Here is a 23571-nt window from a genome sequence, read left to right on the forward strand (position 1 = left end):
AAGTGTAAAGAGCAATTGAGCAAGGACGCAGCCCTGCCGGATTATCATATTATCAAATAGCAGTGATGTTCACCATATGACAATGGCTTCCACCACTATTATTTATAGGGTACCGCAATTATGTCAGGAAGGCCGACAATAAGCCAAGTGAGTCCACTGATGTTATGCCAGGGCCACCATTCTAAGCAAAATAAAATATTCCCCATAGAAACGTTTGTGATCAAACCTTCATTAAACTTTTATTTATTACTTTGCCGGGGCACTGGTAATTGAGGTGTGTTTTAAAGCCGGGGTGCCTTAGTGCAGTTTTCCCCCTTCATGAGTGATACTGTACCTCCGATGGCCCTGCATTTCACTGTTCTTTTTTGCCACTTTCATACAGACTTCGGGTGTTCTTGGTGGATTTTACAGGCTAATTTAACAGACAGCAGTAGGTAGTTTCTATTTTTTTTATGTTTATAGTTCCAGACTCCCGTAAGGTATAAATGGTAGCCCTGTCGTAGAGAGGCCCTCATTAAAGGAAAGCTGGGAATGATCCTTTAAATAGATGGCCCACCGAAGTTAATATGGGGCAATCTAATGTTCAGCATAGAGAGGGTGGGACATGACACTCAGGTTAGACACAACACACAGGCAACTGCAAAAAACACACACGTGCCCGCACGTTGACACTTGAACACACAAATGCAAGCACTAGCAAATGCACACTCACTTCCGCCGCCAGCAAAATGACTTACCAACCCACAGCGCCCAATCCTACCTCCTCCCACAGCCATCCAGGCTCGCTCCTTCTCCACAGGTGTAGCCTGTAAGTGCTACATTGTTGGCCAGGGGCAAAATTCCAAAGCGCTCTCTCAAACCAACATAATACTTAGGTGTGTAGCTGTTTATCTCACCCAACATGCGACCTTCACTGTGGCAGTGGCCTTTTACTCACTGTGAAGCACCACCTCCCAGTGCTAAATTGTACACCAATTTAGGTCAGGTGCCCAAAGCTCCGCTCAGAGGCCCGCAGCCAGAACAAGTAAGGGCCTCATTACTATGTTGGGCGGAAACTTTCTGCACGACCCAGTCGTGGATTCTGAATCGACCGAGTTGAGGTCGGCGGTTCCACCCAGCCGATTACAATGTGACCGAACACTGTTCGGTCAGAGTTCCATTGTTTCCTATAGGAGCCGGTGTTCCGACCCACAACCGGCCGTAACACGGGCTCCTATGGGGAAATGGGTTGTGTGAGGAAAACCCTGCACCCTGTAGCAGGCACCCCATTGTGTCTGCCACACAGTGCAGGGTTTTACAGGGGGGTCCTTTAGATACCCCGTCGGCTCCCAACCGGAAGCCGCAGGATGAAGGGGGCCCGCGCTAGAGGCCCCCAAAAGTCACTCTTTTAAAGCCTTTTTGTGTTGGACAGGCCAACTCGGAAAGGCTTTTGGAAATCTACATCGTAATCGGTCGTTCGGAAATGCTGTCCATAGAGTTGCACGATGCGGTTCCGACCGGCACGGATACTCCGAGAGCCAGTCGGAACCGATTCGGAATAACCACGTGGTTTACTTTCCGACTGCCAACATCAATGGCTGTGCCGTCGGAAACCCCTTTGCAGCCTGCTATTGGAGAACCGCTTTCTTGAGGGCAATACTTGTTTTTATTTTTTAGAGTTTTATATGGCGAGAACTCGACTCAAATGTATTGGAGTGCTTTACACAAGCACCCGTTGTGTTACAGATGGACACATTCATTTTGTTACGCACGGGGAGATTAAGTGATATGCCCAGAATCACAGGATGCGGAGCGTCTCTGCTGAAACCCGAACCTGGGTCCCAAACTTTGAGATTGACCACTCTAGCCATTAGGCCACATCTTTTCCCCCAATGCTTGTGATACTGTTTTTGCTGCAAGGGCCTGCCATGTAAGGGATAGAACGGATATGACGAAAAGGACAATTGGCCTCACTTAGAGTTTAGTAGGTGGCTGTCCAGGTGGTCATAACCTCCACCATCCTAGCAGATGACTGTCCACCATATTTCTCTGAGCGTTCAGAGAAGCCGCCACCACAGACGCACTTCTGAAGACACTGCTGCTTAGCTGAGGGTTTGCCATGTTTCAATAAGACGCTCAGCAAAGTTATTACTTTTTCAAAAGCAAACTTCCAAAACAGGACTTTGTTTCTCCCAGAGTGTGGGGTCATTTTTATTTTTTCCTCATCAAGACCACCAGGGGTTGTATTGCCCAGAGTGTTCCGGGGACGCAAAGGGCATGTGCACCCGCTTTGTGCGAACCAGGGCACTTTGGTATTATAGAAGGAGCCCCTTCTATCATACAGATAGCGCTGGCGCACATGTAGGACCAGTGCTATCATTAGAGGGCATTCCCTCATTTGCATGGGGCATTGCCTCATGCAAATGAGAGAATCACTTTGCCTCTGTGCCCAAGCCTAATTATCGATGCAGGCGCAGAGGAAAACATGCTTTTAGGAGACGCACTGAAAGTGTGCCACAAAAAGGTGGTGCCCTTTCAGAGCGCTTCCTAAAGGCATCCCTCTGGAGGGGATGAAGGGGTCTTGTGGACCTCCCCAGACATCACCTTGCACGTGGGTGCAGTCAATCACTGCACCAGCCTGCAAGGGGATCTCTAATCGCCCTTAAAAGTGCAAGCGGGTGCCGCCTAACACAGAGCAGCTTTTAAGCAGCTGCTCCATATTTCGCTTAAAATGTACTGCCCCCAGGGCATCACAAGTTTGTGGTTGCCCTGGGGGCAGCACATTCATTCTAATACCGTGTATTTTCCTTGTTTGTACGAGGCGCACCTTTTGAAAGTTGCGCTGTAGCGCAAACAATAAAGGTGTGCCGTATCCTTAATACAGCCCCAGCTGTTTTTTGATCTGTGCAAACTGGAAAAAAAGTACATCAGAGGCCGTAATACACAACTACCCCGGGTGGCGCAATGGGTGTTTGCACCAGCTTTATGCGCCCGCGGGGCACTTTGGTGTTACAGAAGGGGCGGCAGATGCTTGTGCGGCCCCTTTTGTAATACAGATAGCGATGGCGCACATACAGAGATAGCACTATCATTAGAGGGCGTTCCCTCATTTGCATGAGGGTGGGGCTCCATGCAAATGAGAGAATCACTTTGCCTCTGTCCTTGCGCAGTGTTACCGACATGGGCGCAGAGGCAAAGAAGCTGGCAGGGGACGCACTGAAAGTGCGCCTCAAAAAGGTACTGCCTTTTCAATGCACCTCCTAAATGCAGCCCTCTAAAGGGATGAGGGACCCCCAGACATCCCCTTGCAGGTGGGTGCAGTCACTCCCTGCTCCTGCCTGCAAGGGGGTCTCTGATCCCTTTTAACGGTGCAGGTGGTTGCCGCCTGCACAGAGGAACACGGCGCAGCTTTTAAACCGCTGCCTGCTCCATATTTCTCTTGGCAGCGCATTCTTATAGATAGGGCGCACTTTCCATGTTTGCAGCCCGCGCACCTGCTTTAAGGTGCGCTGTGGCGCAAACATGGAAGAGTGTGCCCTGGCTGTAATACGGGCCCAGAATGTCTGGACTAGTAGGGCGGGTGGTCTGTGGAGCTTGGACCCACTGATCAGTGCCCATGTTGCTGTCAAAGGTTTCCGCGGGCAGAGCCAGGCGACGGTGGAAACATGACGGTCTCCCCGACTCTAAATAAAGTGGGCGGAGAAAGCTCAATGTCTACAAACTGCTGCGAGGAAATAAAATGCGATGGAACGCGGAGTTTTTTTATTTATTTTTTACTTTTCTAAAACAAACTCCTACTCAGGGGTTTATCAAAAGCAAAACAAATGCTGCTCCGTCGCCATGCTGCTTTCATTTCCGTCCCCCTTGGTAAAAGTATTTCAATTGATTTATAATGCTACCGCGTGCAACGCTAGAAATGATTTGATCAAAGGAACGTACACATTTCAAACAAAACAAGTGTCAGTGCAATCAATATTCACAGCTGCAAAACTCCTGGGCATTCATTCATTCCAGTACAATATACGATTTAAACCCGCACACTAAATATGACGGGCACTTCCACTTTACCATAAATACCCTGCACCGGGAATGCAGGTTGTTGCTATGTTTCCAGAGGGCAGGGATCAGTACCTCAGTTAATCAAAATAAATGATCCATTTTTCCATTTACCATTTCCGCAAATGACCACCAAAGTTCATGTTGCCTTGTCGTAATATTTGCATGATAAAGACGATAGATACAAAAGCTTCACACCAGTGACATACACAAGCATTCTACAGAAAACTCCCGGCCGGTCGTATCCTGTTGAGCCCTGTGATCTTAAGCAGATACGGCTGCCCCCTCCCATTCGTTCGTGGCCCCTGGATGTCTTACCTCTCCTGCGGCCGCTCTTCACCCCGCAGAAGGCGGGCGTAGTGTGAGAGCCGTCGCTGGCATCCGAGGAGCCGCCGCGGCTCCGGCTGGTGCTGGCCGGTGAGCTGCTCTGCCGCGCGGCTGCTGCTACCTATGGTGAAGGAGGCGGCGTGGCACGCGCCCGTACCTCAGTAACCCCTCGCGCGCCGGACGCTTTCACTCTCTGAAACTACGTGTGAGGCAGCCGCGTCTAAAACACCCCACCAAAAACTCTAGTGCACAGGAAGGCCATGTACAAACAGGCGTTGTGCTTTGATGTTACTACTTAGACTGTAAATCGGTAACTGGTTTTCATGTCGGGCCCTTTTTAGGCATAGCTACACCTATTATGTTAATGACAATGCTTTCGTAGGGTGGGGTTCCTGCACCTGCTGCAGCAGTATTTGTGCAAGCGGAAGGTGACACATTGTTCAATCCTGGAGAGGTCACTTCCGTCCTTCTGTTTTCTGAGGTTGTTGAAATGAAGGCCACTTGTTAATAACACCTGCCAAACACAGCCGTTTAAAGCAGGATTGCACAAGACATGATGTGTGGTTATGGATAAACCATTACAATAGCATCTGCTTCTACGGAACGATAAGAAGGCGCGGTTCTTTTTCGGTTGGGTTAATGTATGTCGCGCAGCATTCAAGCGTGGGGAGTCTTGGAGAACGGTTTATTGCACGGGACCTGTCATGGAACTGGTAAGTAAAAGTTTTTCTGTGAAACTGAAGCAGGACACTGGCACCTCTCTCACTCAAAAAATGACTGGCCCTATAATGTGTAGGAAGTTTGCTACGAAAGCTCTTTGAGCAACACTTTTAAATAGAACAAAATTTGAGTGAACTTGTCAACATCATAAACACCAACATTCATGTTTAATGTATAAAATGATATTTGGTGCGTGTAATCCATGCAGATTGCATTCCGCAACTAGAGGTGACAAAAGTCAAAAGTTTGTATTTAACTTGTCCTGGACTTGTTGGTAAAATGCTCCTGGTAGAAACTGATTTGTAAACAGAAATCTTAAATAGCAAAGTCACAACATAGAGATAAAGGTACTGAATTGCACCAAAGAGGACAAAGATGGAATGGGAATTCCAAAGATAGCAAGAATGGATGAGCAACCGCAAGAAGATTGACGTCTTCCATGGCCTATCAGAAATGACTCTCCATGGAGGGCCAAGAACCCAAGGGGTTTCAGTGGCTGCTAGCGCAGGAAACGCTGTGGGGCGGAGGGGCGGGGCGGGGTGGGGGGTGTAATGGTTATGAGGCCACTCGTGCACATGCCATCAACGCTACGGCCGCAATAATTGCCTGGGACACTCGTTCTGGTCTCAGTGTGGTCCCGACTGCTTTTCGCGGGCCACGCCCCTTTATTTATAGTAAGAGCATGACGTCACACGCCAGCGCTAGCGCAACACCTCCGACGCGGGTAGACTGCACCGCTACCTCGCGTCGGAGAATACTACATTCCTTCTAACCTTTATTAAACACCAAACAAACATTGATCATGTAGATCTGTTACCAGTCGCTAGAATTCCAGTCCCAGGTCCGTCACACCATGAAGTCGGCCAGCCGGGAGGATGGAGTCGGATTTCTTCTCAGGTCATATCTGGAGTGCTGTCCCCGTGACGACGGCAAGGATGGGGTCATCCCCTGCGAGACTTCGCTGCCAGGTGATCTCACCGGGGAGCTTGGCAGACCTCCGACTGGTGTTCCCGGCAATAAAGGGGCGCCCTGGTCGGATCGATTCTCATCTTCGGTGGGGGTCATCCCTTGATCATCTTCTGGGCCTTTCTCCACTGGCAGATGACGTGGTCTGGCGTCCAGGTGTTCTGACAATTGCAGGTCCGGAGTTCCAGCATGCACCTTTTTGAAGAAAGAGATGTTGTGTGTGACTTCCTCGGTTCCTCTTCTTGCTGTTATCATGGTGCCGGTTCGGCGGCCGACTGTCCAGGGCCTATGTTCAAATGGGAGCCGGAATTTGCTCCCAGGGTACCTGTCCTTCATATAGACTCTGTCTCTCACTTGAATGGCTGACATTCGGGCTCGTCGGTCGGCGCTGGCCTGGTCATTGGAGTTGGTCCTGTTGGCTAGGACCTTTCCAGCGTCAATCTGAGACGGGGCCCAGCTTGGGTGATGCGGGATGGTGTCTCGCACTACTCGGCCCATTCTTGCTGGTCCTGGAGCTGCCTCTGTCGTGAGATGAGGTGTCAAATGGTATTCTCTCAGGAAACTATAGATGGCTCTCTCGAGCGGTGATCCATCGGCATGCGCGATGCGTATTACTTTGTTGAGAGTACGCATGAACCTCTCTACTTCCCCATTTGCTTGAGGCCAGCGCGGGGTCACTTTCCGGCGATGAATCCCCCAGGCCTTGAGATAGTCAGCGAACTCTTGTCCTTGGAAGGGTGGGCCGTTGTCTGTTTTCACCACTTCGAATATTCCATGGGTGGCGATGGTCTTTTCGAATTTCGTAATGACCTCTGCGGCTGTCTGACTTCCCACGACCTCGACCTCTGGGTACTTCGTGTAGTCATCGATGATCACTAGGGCATAGCGTCCTTCGGGGAGGTGCCCAAAGTCAGCACTCACCCGCTCCCATGGCCGTTGGGGGTTTTCTTCGGTGATGACGGGGTGAGGGTGATCCGGTTGACCCGACGCCTGGCACCACAGGCATGTTCTGACTGTTTGCTCTACCAGTGGGTCCAACCCTGGGAACCATACTTTGGCCCTCAGCCGACTCTTCGTCTTCACCATGCCTTGATGTCCCCGGTGTGTGAGGTCCACCGCTTGTTGAGCCAGACTTGATGGGATCACCAGTCGCGGGCCTCGGAGCAAACAACCACTGTTGTCAACTGAGAGTTCATCCTTGACCCGCACAATTGACTCCAGGACGGTCTTTGCTTGCGGCATTCGTCTGGCCATGGTGGACTGAATGGGGCGCCAGTCATTCGATCGGACCGCCGTTAGGGCCAGTTGCAGGCATTCATCCCTCCGGGTGGCTTCTACAATCGTCCCAAGGCTCATGGGAAGTGGTCGGGATCTTTCCGATACAAGCCGGTCATATTCCTCCGTGTCTTTGGCGTCCTCTTCTTCTGCTTTGGTGGCCACCCTGGGATGCCTCGAAAGATAGTCTGCTGGATTGGATGAGCCTGGTTTGTATTCCACTCGATAGTCATACTCCTGTAGTTGAAGGATCCATTTTTCAATCCTCGGCGGAGGCTTAGACGCTGACCCTTGAAACAGGGGAATGAGGGGTTTGTGGTCTGTGGAAACTGTGAAAGGATGGCGTACACGTAGACGTGGAAATGTCGACAGGCCCAGTGGATGGCGATCGCTTCTCGCTCTATCTGCGAGTATCTCTGTTCTGTGTCCGTCAGGGATCTGCTCGCATATGCTATCGGGGCCCATTCTCCATTTCCTTGCAATTGTGTGAGCACAGCTCCTAGTCCATATGGGCTGGCGTCCACAGCGACATTGGTGGATCGGGCCGGGTCAAAGTATGATAGTGTTGTGTCTGCCGACAGGGCTGCCTTAGTATCTTTGAAGGCTTGGTCTTGTTCGGGGCCCCATTGCCATGTAGTGGTGGACTTCGTCAGTTCCCTGAGGGGCTTTGTGAGGTTAGACAAATCCGGGACAAACCGCCCACAGAAGTTCACCATCCCTAGGAAACTCCTTATTTCCGAAATGTTGGAAGGTGCTGGGCCTTCCTGTACATCTCTCACCTTGTCGGGGTCCGGGGCAACTCCTTGGTCGGAGAATGTTTAGCCAAAGAAACGGATCTTTTTCTTTAAGAACTGGCACTTCTCTCTGTGTAGGGTCAGTCCTGATTCTTTGATCCTCTGGAGGACCACGCGAAGTCTCCGGTGGTGATCTTCTATCGACGATGCGTATACGAGTAGATCATCGCTTACGTTCAAGACCCCTGGTAGCCCGCTAAGGACTTCACGGATGGTGTTTTGGAATACCTCCGCAGCACTTGAGATCCCGAAATTAAGGCATCGGTAGCACCTGAGGCCGACATGCGTAGAGAATGTGGTGATGTAGCGAGAGTCCGGGTGTAGCGGCAGTTGGTGATATCCGGACCGGAGGTCCATCTACGAGAACCATTTTGCGCCGTTCAGTTCTCCCAAGATGTCGTCAATGGTGGGGGTTAGGTGACGTTCCCTTTTTACCGCGGCGTTTGGGAGTCGCATGTCAACGCAGATGCGGACCTGCCCCGGCTGTTTCGGTTTCCGTGCCACTACGATCGGGGATACCCAAGGGGTGCGTCCACTGACCTTTTCTATAATCCCTTGCTTCTCCAGTGTCTCCAGCTCTTCTTTGACCTTCTTGCGCAAGTGGAACGCAATGCGCCTGTATCTCAGCGCCACCAGTTGGACTGACTGATCAATGTGGAGAGAGACATCTTTCCCTTTCAGGCATCCGATGCCTTTGAAGACGTCTTCGAACTCCTCCATGATGGCCTCCAGTTCTTCCTCTTGTACCGCCATGGCGAATGATATCAGCCTCAGCTCTTCTGCTGATTGTCCGCTTATCAGCATACCGCTTCCCTCTGGAGTCACGTACACTGTGGTGGGGATCTTGAGGTCTTGGTGTCTCATCTCAGTCTTGCAACACCCCAAGAGCGGGATAGGTGTCTTTTGTCCGTAGGCGAGTACCCTGATCCTTGCTTCGCATAATGGTGGACGTGGACTTAGTTGATTGTACACATTGGCAGCCATTAGCTCGATCGAAGCCCCAGTGTCTATGGTGGCTCTCACATCCTGGTGGTGGATCTTGATTCTGCACCTTGGAAGTCGCCGTCTCTTCTGTCGTGGCTGATCTACTGCGAATACGTAGTGGACCGGGAAGTCTCCCGCATCATCATCCATGTCTTCACTGTCCCGCTCTTCAGCCACTGTCTGAGCTGCCTCCTTCCGTGATTTCGTAGATTGGCATACCGCCGCGAAGTGGTTCATCCACCCGCAGGCACTGCACCTCTTCCCTCTCGCCGGGCAGTCTTGCATGCGATGGGGTGTGCCTCCGCAGTAGACGCATCCCTTTTTCCTGTCTTGCTGTTTTCTCCCTGTGTTTTGGCGCGCTTTGGGCCTCACCACGTTCGTTGTTTCCACCGCATTGACCTGCTCCGTCTTGACAGGGCGGTGGAGAGCCGCCTCCATGTGGGATGCTCTGGCTTGCGACAGTTCTTTTGACCGGCCCAGGGTGAGGATGTCCGCTAAAGATTTGCCATCCTCCTGAAGAATGTTAACTCTGAGTTTGGATGAGTAGCACCCTTGTATTACTTGACCTCGGATTTCTTCCTGTTCGTCCCTAAATCCGCACGTGCTGCCAAGTTCTTTCAGGCGCCCGTGGAACGCATCTAGCGATTCCTCTGCCTCTTGCTTGGCCTGGCGAAAGATGAATCTTTCGTAGTCCCTGTTCGCCATCAGCTCGAAGTGCGCATTTAGGGCATTGAGAAGCGTGACATACGTTTTGGGTGTGGCCTCCACCAGGGTCTTGTAAATGCGATGGATGTCTTTGCCTCCGAGGTGGAGGAGTAGGGCTCTGCGCCTGTCCCGGGCTATGCCTGCCCCTTCAAAGTAGATCTGGAGGCGATCGGTCCAGTCTCTCCATCGCGGGGCAAGGGATGAGGGAGCCCTGTCCACCACAAAGGGCTCAATGGCGGGGATCAACGCCATCTTGGCGCAGCCGCAATCACACCTCGCAGCAAGTGTGCTGTTCACCTCCTGGGCGCGATAGTAGCCGCCCGGCCGAGGGCGATGAAAGTGCTGTCAGGGTTCTCTCCTGTGGCCTGTATGTCCTACGCCTCACCGTAGGTCCCTCCCCAACCAGGATGCTGGGCACACTCCTCTGTGGGTATGTGGGAAGGCCTCCCTTCCCTCCAGGCACTCTCCGGGGTTGCAGGGCGTCTCTCGGATGCAGCAGACTCGCTTGGGGGCACACAGCAGATCAGCACAGGCCAGGCAGCACTTCGTGGGTCCAGGGCTGTGATCAAAGGCCCACTCGTCACCATTTAGCTCAGGCTCATTAAACATCTCTGCATGGGGTAGTTTCTGCCCCTCGTGGACTGATGACTGGTGGCCGCAGCAGCTGGGTGCCCCCCCTGTACCCAATCAGGCATTGAGAAACCTGGGGATGAAAATTGACCAAGACCTAACCATGAGAAATCATATTTTGACCACTACTGGCTCATGCTACCACTACTTACGCCTTCTGCGTAGAATCTTCCCGTATCTTCCTATCACCGCCCAGAGAACGCTGATAATGAGCAGATTGGACTATGGCAACGCCCTGTTGGCCAAGGCCACTGAATCACTCATTTCTAAGCTTCAAGTGGTTAAAAATACTGCTGCAAGGCTTGTGCTCAATTGCCCGGCAGGCACACCTTCGGCGCCGCTGCTGAAAGAACTACACTGGCTTCCTATGAGGAAACGCACACATTTTAAAATCTGCTGCCTTACATACAATGCCTTAAAGGATAAATGTCCACTCTTTAAAGGAGCATAAAAGTATATGCTCCCAGTCGTACTTTAAGATCCAGCTCGAATGCACGTATGTGGATCCCCCGCATCGTCTTACACACAGTGGTGGTAAGGCCTTCTCCTATCTCGCCCCCTTGTCCTGGAACAAGCTCCCTCTTCACGTCCTTTCCTGGTACAGTTACTGTAAATTCTGTAATACTGTAAATTCAGGAAACAACTTAAAGCTCATCTATTCTAACTACCCCGTGTGTAATTTCTTTTCTTGATCCGCTTTCAGTGTCGAGATGCCCCAGGGTGATTTCCGGGCTATATCAAGTCGAATTAACATACCATAACTATATAGGAATTTTTTCCATGGCTCACACTAATTGAATATGAAATCTAATATTTTAAATGCTCGGGCAGTTAAACTGTGGCAAAATCACCATACTGCCACAGGAAGTAAATATATTTTGGTACACCACAGCATGTTATGTGGCTCAAGGGCACCTGTGCTACTAGGGTATATGAAGAGTGCAAGCAGGCACACTCCGCATGTGTCAAGAGATGAGATAGGTCCTACACTCTTACAATGTTTATCTCAGGACATTTCATTATAACATCACATATTCCAGGAAGAATTTATTCTAAGACAGATCTGGCCATGTTTGACAGAGGAAGAAAGATGATAATGTTTTTTGATGGTCCGTTACATGTCACATTGCAGTTGAATATAGCGAGCATTTGAAAGTTGTGGGGCATAAATAGCTGCTTTAAATTGAACAGTGTGTGAGTGAATGAGTGTGTCTGGCATTCTCTCAAGACTGTTTAAAAACAGGGCCAAACTGTGAATTTTACACCACAATTTCACATAAATTGACTACAAATAAAAGTTTCGGAAAGTGTACTGGAGAAATGTATGAATGCTTTCTTGGTGTGTGTGAGAAATTGGGTTGATGGTTGACTGGGGTTGTGCGCCCTGGTCATGGAGCGCCGCAATCCTTGCCAGATTGACGCACAAGCCAACCCTAAATTAACCTATGCTCAACCCTCTGGTAGCTTGGCACAGCGCAGTCAGGCTTAATCTGGAGGCAATGTGTAAAGTATTTGTGCAACACTTCAAACAGTAATAAAGTGATAAACACCGCACAATAAGGATCCCACACCAAGTTAGAAAAATAGAGTGACTTTTAATAAATAAAATGAGACCAAAACAACAAAAATCTAACTAGTAGAATTGGAGATATGCAAGTTTAAAGATTTCCGTGAAAATAGTGTCAAAAGGCAACAAGCGCCAACTATGGATATATGATTGTGACGGACCAGGACAAAGTCACAAACTCAGGCCGACTGCGATGGATCGCAGGCAGGCTACAGGAACACAATTATGTCCGCTAAACAAAATACCTTAAATTCTGGTTTATGAGCACTGAAAGGGTCTGTGTTGGAGATGCGTCTGTCCGAGATAAGGGAGGCTGCAATGTGAGGTCCTGCATCATCACCGAGGATCCCGTCAATGAGGGCTTGCGATGTGAAGTTCGCAGTTCTGAATGTGTCGCACAGTCAGGACAATGTGTCGGTTCCGAGGCGCTGCAAGATTGAGATGCGGAGTCCAGCATCATCTTCGAGGCTGCCATTGACAAAAGATGCAAGGGCATGCGCCAAGGATGTGAGGAGCTGCAGCGGTTCCAATGAGGTGGCGGGGTGCAGTGCAAAGTGGGTCTTTGCGACGGTGGAGATCCACACAGTGGCGGCAATGCAGCGGTTCTGCTTGGGACTGCGGCACACAGCAGAGGAGATGCCGTCGGTTCCGCTGGATCCACAGAGGCTGGCCTGTGTAGATCTCAGCCTTGGCATGTGCCCCAGAGACAGGCTGCAGGCACCAAATGGCTTAGGCAGGAAAATGCCAACTTTTCAACATTTTCAAAATTGTAATCTTAAATCTGACTTCACAAAAACTTAGGATGTTTCATTACAATTCCAAGGAAATCAAAAATGAATGAGTTTCCTGTTCCCATTTGGAAGCTACAGCTTATTAAAATGTCATACGGTAACCCCAATGTTATCCTATGGGAGAGGTAGGCCTTGCAGTAGTAAAAAACACTAATTTAAGAGTTTTTCAATACCGGGAAGTGTAAAACTTAAAAGTACATGTCCCACGTTTTAAATACACTGCATTGTGCCATCTGGTCAATCCAGGGCCCACACTAGGGGTGACGTGTATTTAAAAGGAAGGTTGGTGCCTGGCAAAAAGTTTACCTTGCCAGCTCCAAATGGCAGGTTACACCTGCACACACAGGCTGCAATGGCAGGCCTGAGACTTGTTTAAAGTTCTACTTAAGTGAGTGGCACAATCTGTGCGGCAGGCCCAACAGTAGCATTTAATTTACAGGGCCTAGGCACAGGTGGTCCCACCTTACTACAGACTTACAAGTAAATTAAATATGCTAATTGGGCATAAGCCAATCTTACCATGTTTTAAGGAGCGAGCACAAGCACTTTGGCGCTGGTTAGCAGTGGTAAAGAGTGCAGAGTCTTAAGGCCAGCAAAAACAAAGTCAGCATAACAGGAGGTCTGAAGGCAAAAAGTTAGGGGTAAAACCACACCAAAGATGCCAGGTCTGACAGTGTGCAAGAAAAGCCTTACCCTCTCCAGGGTTGTTTATCTTTCCCAAGAAAATGGTGGCAAACTCTATTTTAAGCACTCTTTTCTTATAACTAGACTAAACTGTTGTAGCTACTGTAGACTGTTCAAACAATCTGGGTATGAAATTACATGCATTATAATTTTCAGAAAAGAGATGTAGCATCTTCATTCACTTTTACATTCATTCTCCTTTCAGTATTACATCCTGCAGATTCCAAAAAGATTCTCAGTCACATGGTCATAAGGTAGGAAGGAGAATCAACTTGTAAGAGGAAGGACGGAAAAATCAAAAGTTATACAAATTGTAGAGCCATGGGCCAGAGACAGCTGGGCTATACCAGTGTTACAGGCACAGGCTGCAATGATAGGATTCAGATTACAGAGACCTTACAGGACCAGGCAGTAGACAGTTGACTCCAATCTTGCAGAAGATAGCAGCGGTGATTAGATAATGAAATAATAACACCGTTGAGGACACTCCTGTACACAAGTCATAAAACAATGTCTGCAGCAGTTAGTGCCCGATGGACCTAGGAAATAAAACTAGAAATAAGCCTTCAGAGCTCAGCATGAATTATTACTCAAAACTCAGCTTTAAATAATTTTTGGGAAATGCAGAATTTGCACAAATTTTACAATCAAACACAAAGTTTTCATTTTGGATATATGTCCTCAATTCCCCCAAATGCTCCGTATTCCCATTAAAAGATCACAATTTTGACCTAAAATCTCAGATTTTTTTGATTTTTAGTCTGTACACGTGGCATCTCCAAACCTCAGCCTATCAATATTAGAACACTGGACTCTTGAGAGCTCCATTGAAGACAATGGAGTAGCTCCAGGCTTATAATGGATGGTATACACCCGGAGCGCCAACATTCCAGTGTTTGTCTTTGCTTTTCTCTATTTTTAATTTAAAACATTCTACCCTTAGTGGATGGAATGTTCAAATAGCCTTATAGCCATTCTGCCTTTGGGCTTTACTGGTTTTTAAATGTCTTCTTCCTCGTTATAGTCCCTTGCCTACAGCATGGGCCTATAACTCGGGTTCAGGGCTTTTAACAACTGGTATAGCCCTCGTCAGCGGGCTATAAGCCTATATTATAAAATGAGCACATGTACTTTGCCACACATTGACAGATGTGCCCTTCATGCTCAATTATCATATTATCAAATAGCAGTGATGTTCACCATATGACAATGGCTTCCACCACTATTATTTATAGGGTACCGCAATTATGTCAGGAATGCCGACAATAAGACAAGTGGGTCCACTGATGTGATGCCAGGGCCACCATTCTAAGCAAAATAAAATATTCCCCATAGAAACGTTTGTGAACAAACCTTCATTAAACTTTCATTTATTACTTTGCCAGGGCACTGGTAATTGAGGTGCGTTTTAAAGCCGGGGTGCCTTAGTGCAGTTTTCCCCCTTCATGAGTGATACTGTATTTCTGATGGCCCTGCATTTCACTGTTCTTTTTTGCCACGTTCATACAGACTTCTGGTGTTCTTGGTGGATTTACAGGCTAATTTAACAGACAGCAGTAGGTAGTTTCTATCTTTTTTATGTTTATAGTTCCAGACTCCCGTAAGGTATAAATGGTAGCCCTGTCGTTGTAGAGAGGCCCTCATTAAAGGAAAGCTGGGAATGATCCTTTAAATAGATGGTCCACCGAAGTTAATATGGGGCGATCTAATGTTCAGCATAGAGAGGGTGGGACATGACACTCAGGTTAGACACAACACACAGGCAACTGCAAAAAACACACACGTGCCCGCACGTTGACACTTGAACACACAAATGCAAGCACTAGCAAATGCACACTCACTTCTGCCGCCAGCAAAATGACTTACCAACCCACAGCGCCCAATCCTACCTCCTCCCACAGCCAACCAGGCTCGCTCCTTCTCCACAGGTGTAGCCTGTAAGTGCTACATTGTTGGCCAGGGGCAAAAGTCCAAAGCGCTCTATCAAACCTACATACCCCTTTGAAGTCTGCTTTTGGAGAACTGCTTTCTTGAGGGCAATACTTGTTTTTATTTTTTAGAGTTTTATCTGGCGAGAACTCGACTCAAAGGTATTGGAGTGCTTTACACAAGCACCAGTTGTGTTACAGATGGACACATTCATTTTGTTACGCACGGGGAGATTAAGTGATTTACACAGAATCACAGGATCAATCAATCACAATCACAGAAATTTGTAAAGTGCGCTACTCACCCGTGAGGGTCTCAAGGCGCTGAGGGGGGGGGGGGGTCGCTACTGCTCGAACAGCCAGGTCTTGAGTTGTTTCCTGAAGGAGAGGTGATCCTGGGTCAGCCGTAGGTGAGTGGGGAGGGAGTTCCATGTCTTGGCTGCCAGGAGCGTCCCTCCTGAGACCCGAACCCGGGTCCCCAGCTTCGAGATTGACCACTCTAGCCATTAGGCCACATCTTCTCCCCCAATGCTTGTGATACTGTTTTTGCTGCAAGGTCCTGCCATGTAAGGGATAGAACGGATATGACGAAAACGACAATTGGCCTCACTTAGAGTTTAGTAGGTGGCTGTCCAGGTGGTCATAACCTCCACCATCCTAGCAGATGACTGTCCACCATATTTCTCAGAGCGTTCAGAGAAGCCACCACCACAGACGCACTTCTGAAGACACTGCTGCTTAGCTGAGAGTTTGCCATGTTTCAAAAAGACGCTCACTGCACCAGCCTGCAAGGGGATCTCTAATCGCCCTTAAAAGTGCAAGCGGGTGCCACCTAACACAGAGCAGCTTTTAAGCAGCTGCTCCATATTTCACTTAAAATGTACTGCCCCCAGGGCAGCACGAGTTTGTGGTTGCCCTGGGGGCAGCACATTCATTCTAATACAGTGTATTTTCCTTGTTTGTGCGAGGCGCACCTTTTGAAAGTTGCGCTGTAGTGCAAACAATAAAGGTGTGCCGTATCCTCAATACAGCCCCAGCTGTTTTTTCATCTGTGCAAACTGGAAAAAAGTACATCAGAGGCCGTAATACACAACTACCCCGGGTGGCGCAATGGGTGTTTGCACCAGCTTTATGCGCCCACGGGGCACTTTGGTGTTACAGAAGGGGCGGCAGATGCTTGTGCGGCCCCTTTTGTAATACAGATAGCGATGGCGCACATACAGAGACAGCACTATCATTAGAGGGCGTTCCCTCATTTGCATGAGGGTGGGGCTCCATGCAAATGAGAGAATCACTTTGCCTCTGTTCTTGCGCAGTATTACCGACCTGGGCGCAGATGCAAAGAAGCTGGCAGGGGACGCACTGATAGTGCGCCTCAAAAAGGTACTGCCTTTTCAATGCACCTCCTAAATGCATCCCTCTAAAAAGGGATGAGGGACCCCCAGACATCCCCTTGCAGGTGGATGCAGACACTCCCTGCCTGCCTGCAAGGGGGTCCCTGGTCCCTTTTAACGGTGCAGGTGGTTGCCGCCTGCACAGAGGAACACGGCGCAGCTTTTAAACCGCTGCTCCATATTTCTCTTGGCAGCGCATTCTTGTAGATAGGGCGCACTTTCCATGTTTGCAGCCCGCGCACCTGCTTTAAGGTGCGCTGTGGCGCAAACATGGAAGAGTGTGCCCTGGCTGTGATACGGGCCCAGAATGTCTGGACTAGTAGGGCGGGTGGTCTGTGGAGCTTGGACCCACTGATCAGTTCCGCAGGGACATCTTAAGGATTTAGGGGGCCCTGGGCCAAACATATTTTGGGGGCCCCTGTTCAGGACAACTTTGAATTTATGATCTAATTTGAGCCCCTGTTTCCCACGCAGTTTCCGATTCCTCAGCTGCGCTAGCAATCCAGTTTGCATCATAGGCATTAGCCTATATATTCCCGATGTAAATGGACATGTGCAGCTTACAGGTGTAGGATTCAGGGTTTCCTGCCCTGCTACTACATTTTTAATACTTTTTAAATTGTATATGTGTGGCTGAATTACTCTGTGCTTTTTAACAATTTCTCCTACCTATGCGCCCTTGCACTTTACTTGATTCTGCTTGCCAACACCTCCTTAGCTGCTCCGATTCGCATTTCGGTTTTCCTCCAGTCCTGGTCCGCTGCTGCTGATACGCTGATTGTGTGGAGGGCTGGGGCTACTATTGGGCTACTCACTTTTGCCCACGCAGTTTCCACTTCCTCAGCTGTGCTAGCGATCCAGTTTGTATCATAGGCATCAGCCTATATATTCCCAATGCAAACGGATGCGCGCAGCTGATAGATATAGGATTTAGTGTTTCCTGCCCTGCTACTAGGTTTTTATTACTTTTTAAATTGTATATGTCTGGCTGAATTACTCTGTGCTTTTTAATAATTTCTCCTACCTATGTGCACTTGCACTTTACTTGATTCTGCTTTTCTACACCTCCTTAGCTGCTTCGATTTGCATCTCACTTTTCCTCCAGTCCTGGTCAGCCGTGGCTGATACGCCGATTGTACGGAGGGCTGGGGCTGCTATCGGGCTCCTCACTTATGCCTATGCAGTTTCCGCTTCCTCAGCTGTGTTGGCAATCCAGTTTGCATCATAGCCATAACCATATATATACCCGATGCAAACGGACGCACTAAGTGGACGTGCACAGCGGGCGCGCCGCTGGCGCCGAAGGTAAGCCTGTCTGCGCCCGGAGGCGTTCGGCGCCGGCCATGCTGCCCAGTTCCCCTCCAGTGAGTTTCTTCCACTATATTGCAATAGGGAAAAACTGCTTAGCCTTAGGCGGCTACCATTATGTCACTGTAAAGCCGCTGATCCGAGGTTGGAGGTAGACTTTCGATGCAATAAGTGCAACTGGACTCTCCTCCAGCCCAGGAAACTTGCACCCAATATCCTCCCACGCAACAATAAGTGTAAAAACAATAAGAAAACAGAGGACTTAAAGGCCACCCTTTTAAATTGTCGCTCTATACAAAAGCATGAACCATACATTTATGGCCTACTTTTAGACTAACAGTCTGATCTTTTATTTCTCACTGAGACCTGGCTGTCTGAAGCCTCCAACCCTACTATCACCTCGGCCATCCCTACGGGTTATAACATTCTTAGGAGGGACCGATCGAATGGGAAGGAGGGAGGTGTTGCCATAATTTACAATAAAAAACTAGACTGCTTAGGCTTCTGCTGTACCTTATCCCCCCATCATAGCATAGCTGGATTTCTGATTTACAGACCTCCCAGTGCTATTGGAAATGTTATTACTACGCTTAATATAGCCTCCACCTCCCTGGCCTTAAAATACAACAACTGCCTCATTCTGGGATATTTCAATATACATATGGACAATGGAAAAGACCCTCAAACAATTTCCTTGTTGGAGGCGCAGCAGGCCTGCAACATGTTTTCATCTGTTTCTTTGGCCACCCATGAGAAGGGCCATACCCTAGACCAAATCGTTCACAACTTTGACATATCAGTAAGCCTACCTCTTCCCATTACCTGGTCTGACCACCTCCTATTAAAATTCGTCATTCCCAACTCTGCCACAGCCCCTTGAGCTAACACAGGGCAGAGGGTCTCAAATTACAGGACGTTCCATAAAATATCCATCCCGATGTTAGCAGACGCCCTCGGTCGTTCCTCACCAGAGCGGTCTGGCTGCCCCGACTCGGGCGCCCTCTCAATAGATTCATGGCTCCGAACCAACATTGATGCAGTGGTACTGGTTGTTTGCTGCTCCTCAAAGAGGTCAGCCCCACCAGCTCCATGGTTTAACGATTCCCTTAGATCTCGCAACAGAAATTGTGGAACAATTGAACGGAAATGGCGTAAATCCTATCTACCTGAGGACAGGAAGGTGTATAAAGACACCTTAAAAGCTCATTACATTCTCGTGAAGGCAGCCAAGAAAAACCTCTTTCAAACCAAGATAGAAAATGCCCAAAATAAGAGTACGGAAATCTTTTGCATAGTTTAATCCTTTACTGCCCTGAGAGCCGGCACAAAGGAAGGGCCATGCACTGAAGAATGGTCTAAGTAAATAGTTGAATTCTTCCACAAAAAGATCTCCATGATCCAACAAGCCTTCACTAACATCTCAGAGGAAGAACTGACCTTCTACCTTAGTTCTAATAGCAAATTTCACCTCTTGGATCCTACATCTCACTAGCTTTCCCTGAGTTTCAGCTTGAATAGTCACTGACCCCTCTCCAAAGCATTAAGTCTGGCTCTCCTACTGACCCATGTCCAGGGAATATCTTGAACCTATTAGCTCCCACCATAAACCCCACAGTAAACCAGCTCTTTAATGCTTCTCTCTCCTCAGGCAACATGCCGAAATTATGGAAGAATGCTAAGATTCTTCAACTGATAAAAAAGGCTAACGCCAAACCGACGGACCCTGCCAACTACAGGCCAATCTCCCTTCTTCCGACCCTCTCCAGAGTACTAGAGAAGCATGTAAACAAGGCCCTCCAAAAACACATTGAAGATGGGAAGCTCCTTCATGAGTCCCAATCCTGTTTTAGGGCTAACTACAGTATGGAGTCCGCTCTGCTGGAAGTGACTGAATTTCTCAAGGGTAAGCTGGACCAGGGAGGCAAGACTGTTCTGATACTGCTCGATACGTCGGTGGCCTTCGATATGGTCCCACATGAGAGGCTCCCGGAGAGACTTGCTAACATCGGTCTGGGGGGGACCGCCTTTACAATGGATGTCATCCTTCTTGGCAAATAGATCTCAGGACATCTGGCTTCCCCCTTTCTCATCCCCAGTTCCGGCCATGAATGTAGGTGTCCCTCAGGGCTCCATTCTCAGTCCTACCCTTTTTAATATATATCTATCCCCCTTGCATTTCTGGTAGAGGAAGAGGGCGCCAAAATTGTTTCCTATGCTGATGACACTCAGCTGATTTTTACGTGTGAAAAAGGAACCGACTTTAACGGGGCAATGATTAGGTCTTGCCTCACAAAGGTTTTTAACTGGCTTAAGATCAATCAGCTGAAGTGCAATCCTGACAAAACTGAAGTTGTTTTCTTTGGTAATCCATAAACGCCTGACTGGAGCGCTTGGTGGCCAAAAGATCTGCCGCCCCCGCCCGCTGAAAAGGAGAAAGTCAAAAACGTAAGAATTGTCATAGACAAGACACTCTCCATGTGCTTTCAAATTCAAAATCTAAATGGCACTTGCTTTGGCATACTCTGGATGCTAAAAAAAACTCCTGCCACTGTTACCGCTTGAGAGCAGAAAGATCGTGGTGCAGACTCTGGTGACATCAAAGCTTGACTATGTCAACAGCTTGTACCTCTGTCTTCCCAAATCCCTTATCCAGCGCCTACAAGTGGTACAATACGCGGCGGCCAGAGCCATCCTGAGACCTAAACCCAGATCTAGTATGACCCCTATTCTTAAGTCTCTCCGCATAAAAGAACGGATCGGCTTCAAAGCGATGACCATCTTCTTTAAAGCTTTCCATGGCTTAGGAGCCGGCTACATAAATAAGCGCGTTAATCGCTACACAACAGCTAGACCCCTAAATTCTTCCAATGCCAACCTGGCCATCATGCCTAAAATATGCAGTGCCCGCATTGGAGGCAGATCCCACGGCTTTCTAGGCCCAAAATTGTGGAATAGCCTCCCTGAGTCTCTGAGACTAACCACAGACCTACTCTCTTTCAGGAAGAACTTAAAAACCTGGCTTTTTGATAACTGATGGGTCTTTTACGCATGTTTTCCTCCCACTGTCATGCGCCAGGACTCTCTAGTCTGAGTAGCTGCACGCTTTATTAAATACAAAATTTCATTTCATTAGGTCCCTGACAGTGCAAAGGAACACTCGTCCAAATTCTAAGCACCTTATTTATGAGGCTTTGCTTCACTTTTATGCCGCTGGTGCGTCACTTTTTGTGATGCACCGGCAGCATAAAATATGTGCAATGTTACACCCTATTTACAAAGTGATGCATCTAGGCAGATGCTTCACTTTGTAAACCCCTGCACCGCATTATACCTGCGCCAGGCATAATGTATGCAGGGTGGGTGTTGCCCTGCAAAATGCCTCGTAGAAGTGGCGCATTGAAATCTATGAGAACTCAGTGCGCCACTTCTAGGACGCCATTGCGTCAATATCTTACACCTGCCACACAGCAGGCATAAGACTGATGCAGGCCCTTTCACATGGGGCTTGCCCCATGTGAAAGGACACATTGCTGGAGTTGCGTGTATTTTCAGACACACCCCAGCAATGCATCACTTTTGCGCATACAGATTCGTCAGAAATACTGACATATCTGTAACTCCTTGCGACATGATGCGTCATACAGTAAATATGACACATCCATCATGTCGCAACGAGGGCGCACTAAGAAGCGACGCATCCCTGTTTTCACACAGCGATGCATCACTTCTTTTAAATAAGGCCCTGAATGTGTTTACATCTAATATTCAGGGATAGTTATGTGTGTTTTCAATATTGTAACACAGCAGCAGCTCACCAATATTACTGCAAATAATCTCTGTGACGCCCTCCCATTTCTTATATGTTAGGCCTTGTTTTGATCTAAAATAAACGTTTTTTATGTATATTACACAAAATTTCTCTGCAAAATGGCTGTACTAGACTCTCACACATCAGGTACATAAGAAATAAATGAAAGGAAAATAGAATTTAAAACAAACTGTTTAGGGAATATTCAAGGTCATTAGGGTAAAACTCTGGAGAATGGAGCTGACTGTCAGGGGGCCCCCTGAAAGGCTGGGGCCCTGGGCCAGAGCCCACTTTGCCCCTGCATTAAAACGTCTCTGCGTGTTGCTGTCAAAGGTTTCCGCGGGCAGAGCCAGGCGCCGGTGGACTGGAAACATGACGGTCTCCCCGACTCTAAATAAAGTGGGCGGAGAAGGCTCAATGTCTACAAACTGCTGTGAGGAAATAAAAATTTTTAATTTACTTTTCTAAAACAAACTCCTAGTCAGGGGTTTATCAAAAGCAAAACAAATGCTGCTCCGTCGCCATGCTGCTTTCATTTCCGTCCCCCTTGGTAAAAGTATTTAAATTGATTTATAATGCTACCGCGTACAACGCTAGAAATGATTTGATCAAAGGAACGTACACATTTCAAACAAAACAAGTGTCAGTGCAATCAATATTCACAGCTGCAAAACTCCAGTGCATTCATTCATTCCAGTACAATATACGATTTATACCCGCACACTAAATATGACGGGCACTTCCACTTTACCATAAATACCCTGCACCGGGAATGCAGGTTGTTGCTATGTTTCCAGAGGGCAGGGTCTTAATCAGTACCTCAGTTAATCAAAATAAATGATCAATTTTTCCATTTACCATTTCCGCAAATGACCACCAAAGTTCATGTTGCCTTGTCGTAATATTTGCATGATAAAGACGATACAAAAGCTTCACACCAGTGACATACACAAGCATTCTACAGAAAACTCCCGGTCGGTCGTATCCTGTTGAGCCCTGTGATCTTAAGCAGATACGGCTGCCCGCCTGCCATTCGTTCGTGGCCCCTGGATGTCTTACCTCTCCTGCGGCCGCTCTTCATCCAGCAGAAGGCGGGCGTAGTGTGAGAGCCGTCGCTGGCATCCGAGGAGCCGCCGCGGCTCCGGCTGGTGCTGGCCGGTGAGCTGCTCTGCCGCGCGGCTGCTGCTACCTATGGTGAAGGAGGCGGCGTGGCACGCGCCCGCACCTCAGTAACCCCTCGCGTGCCGGACGCTTTCACTCTCTGATACTGCGTGTGAGGCAGCCGCGTCCAAAACATCCCACCAAAAACTCAACTTGCACAGGAAGGCGATGTACAAACAGGCTTCCTGGAAGCGTTGTGCTTTGATGTTAGACTGTAAATCGGTAACTGGTTTTCATGTCAGGCCCTTTTTAGGCACAGCTACACCTATATTATGTTAATGACAATGCTTTCGTAGGGTGGGGTTCCTGCACCTGCTGCAGCAGTATTTGTGCAAGCGGAAGGTGACACATTGTTCAATCCTGGAGAGGTCACTTCCGTCCTTCTGTTTTCTGAGGTTGTTGAAATGAAGGCCACTTCTTAATAACACCTGCCAAACACAGCCGTTTAAATCAGGATTGCACAAGACATGATGTGTGGTTATGGATAAACCATT

The 23571-nt window shown here is 48.5% G+C and overlaps 1 protein-coding gene across 2 annotated transcripts in view; it reads right to left on the reverse strand.

Moving 5' to 3' along the window:
• The window catches only part of LHFPL1 (LHFPL tetraspan subfamily member 1), a 222043-nt gene extending 198745 nt beyond the window's left edge, over window positions 1–23298 (reverse strand). The window contains exon 1 of one of the 2 annotated variants that reach the window (XM_085608215.1): window positions 22976–23298. The gene's annotated coding sequence lies outside the window, so the exon portion shown is untranslated. Of the gene's footprint in view, window positions 1–4353; window positions 4679–22975 lie in introns of those variants that run through there. The other variant, XM_085608216.1, reaches the window with a different exon arrangement.
• Between the last annotated feature and the right edge of the window lie 273 nt (window positions 23299–23571).

This window comes from Triturus cristatus, chromosome 5_2, assembly GCF_964204655.1.
Source record: "Triturus cristatus chromosome 5_2, aTriCri1.1, whole genome shotgun sequence".
Lineage (NCBI taxonomy): Eukaryota > Metazoa > Chordata > Amphibia > Caudata > Salamandridae > Triturus > Triturus cristatus.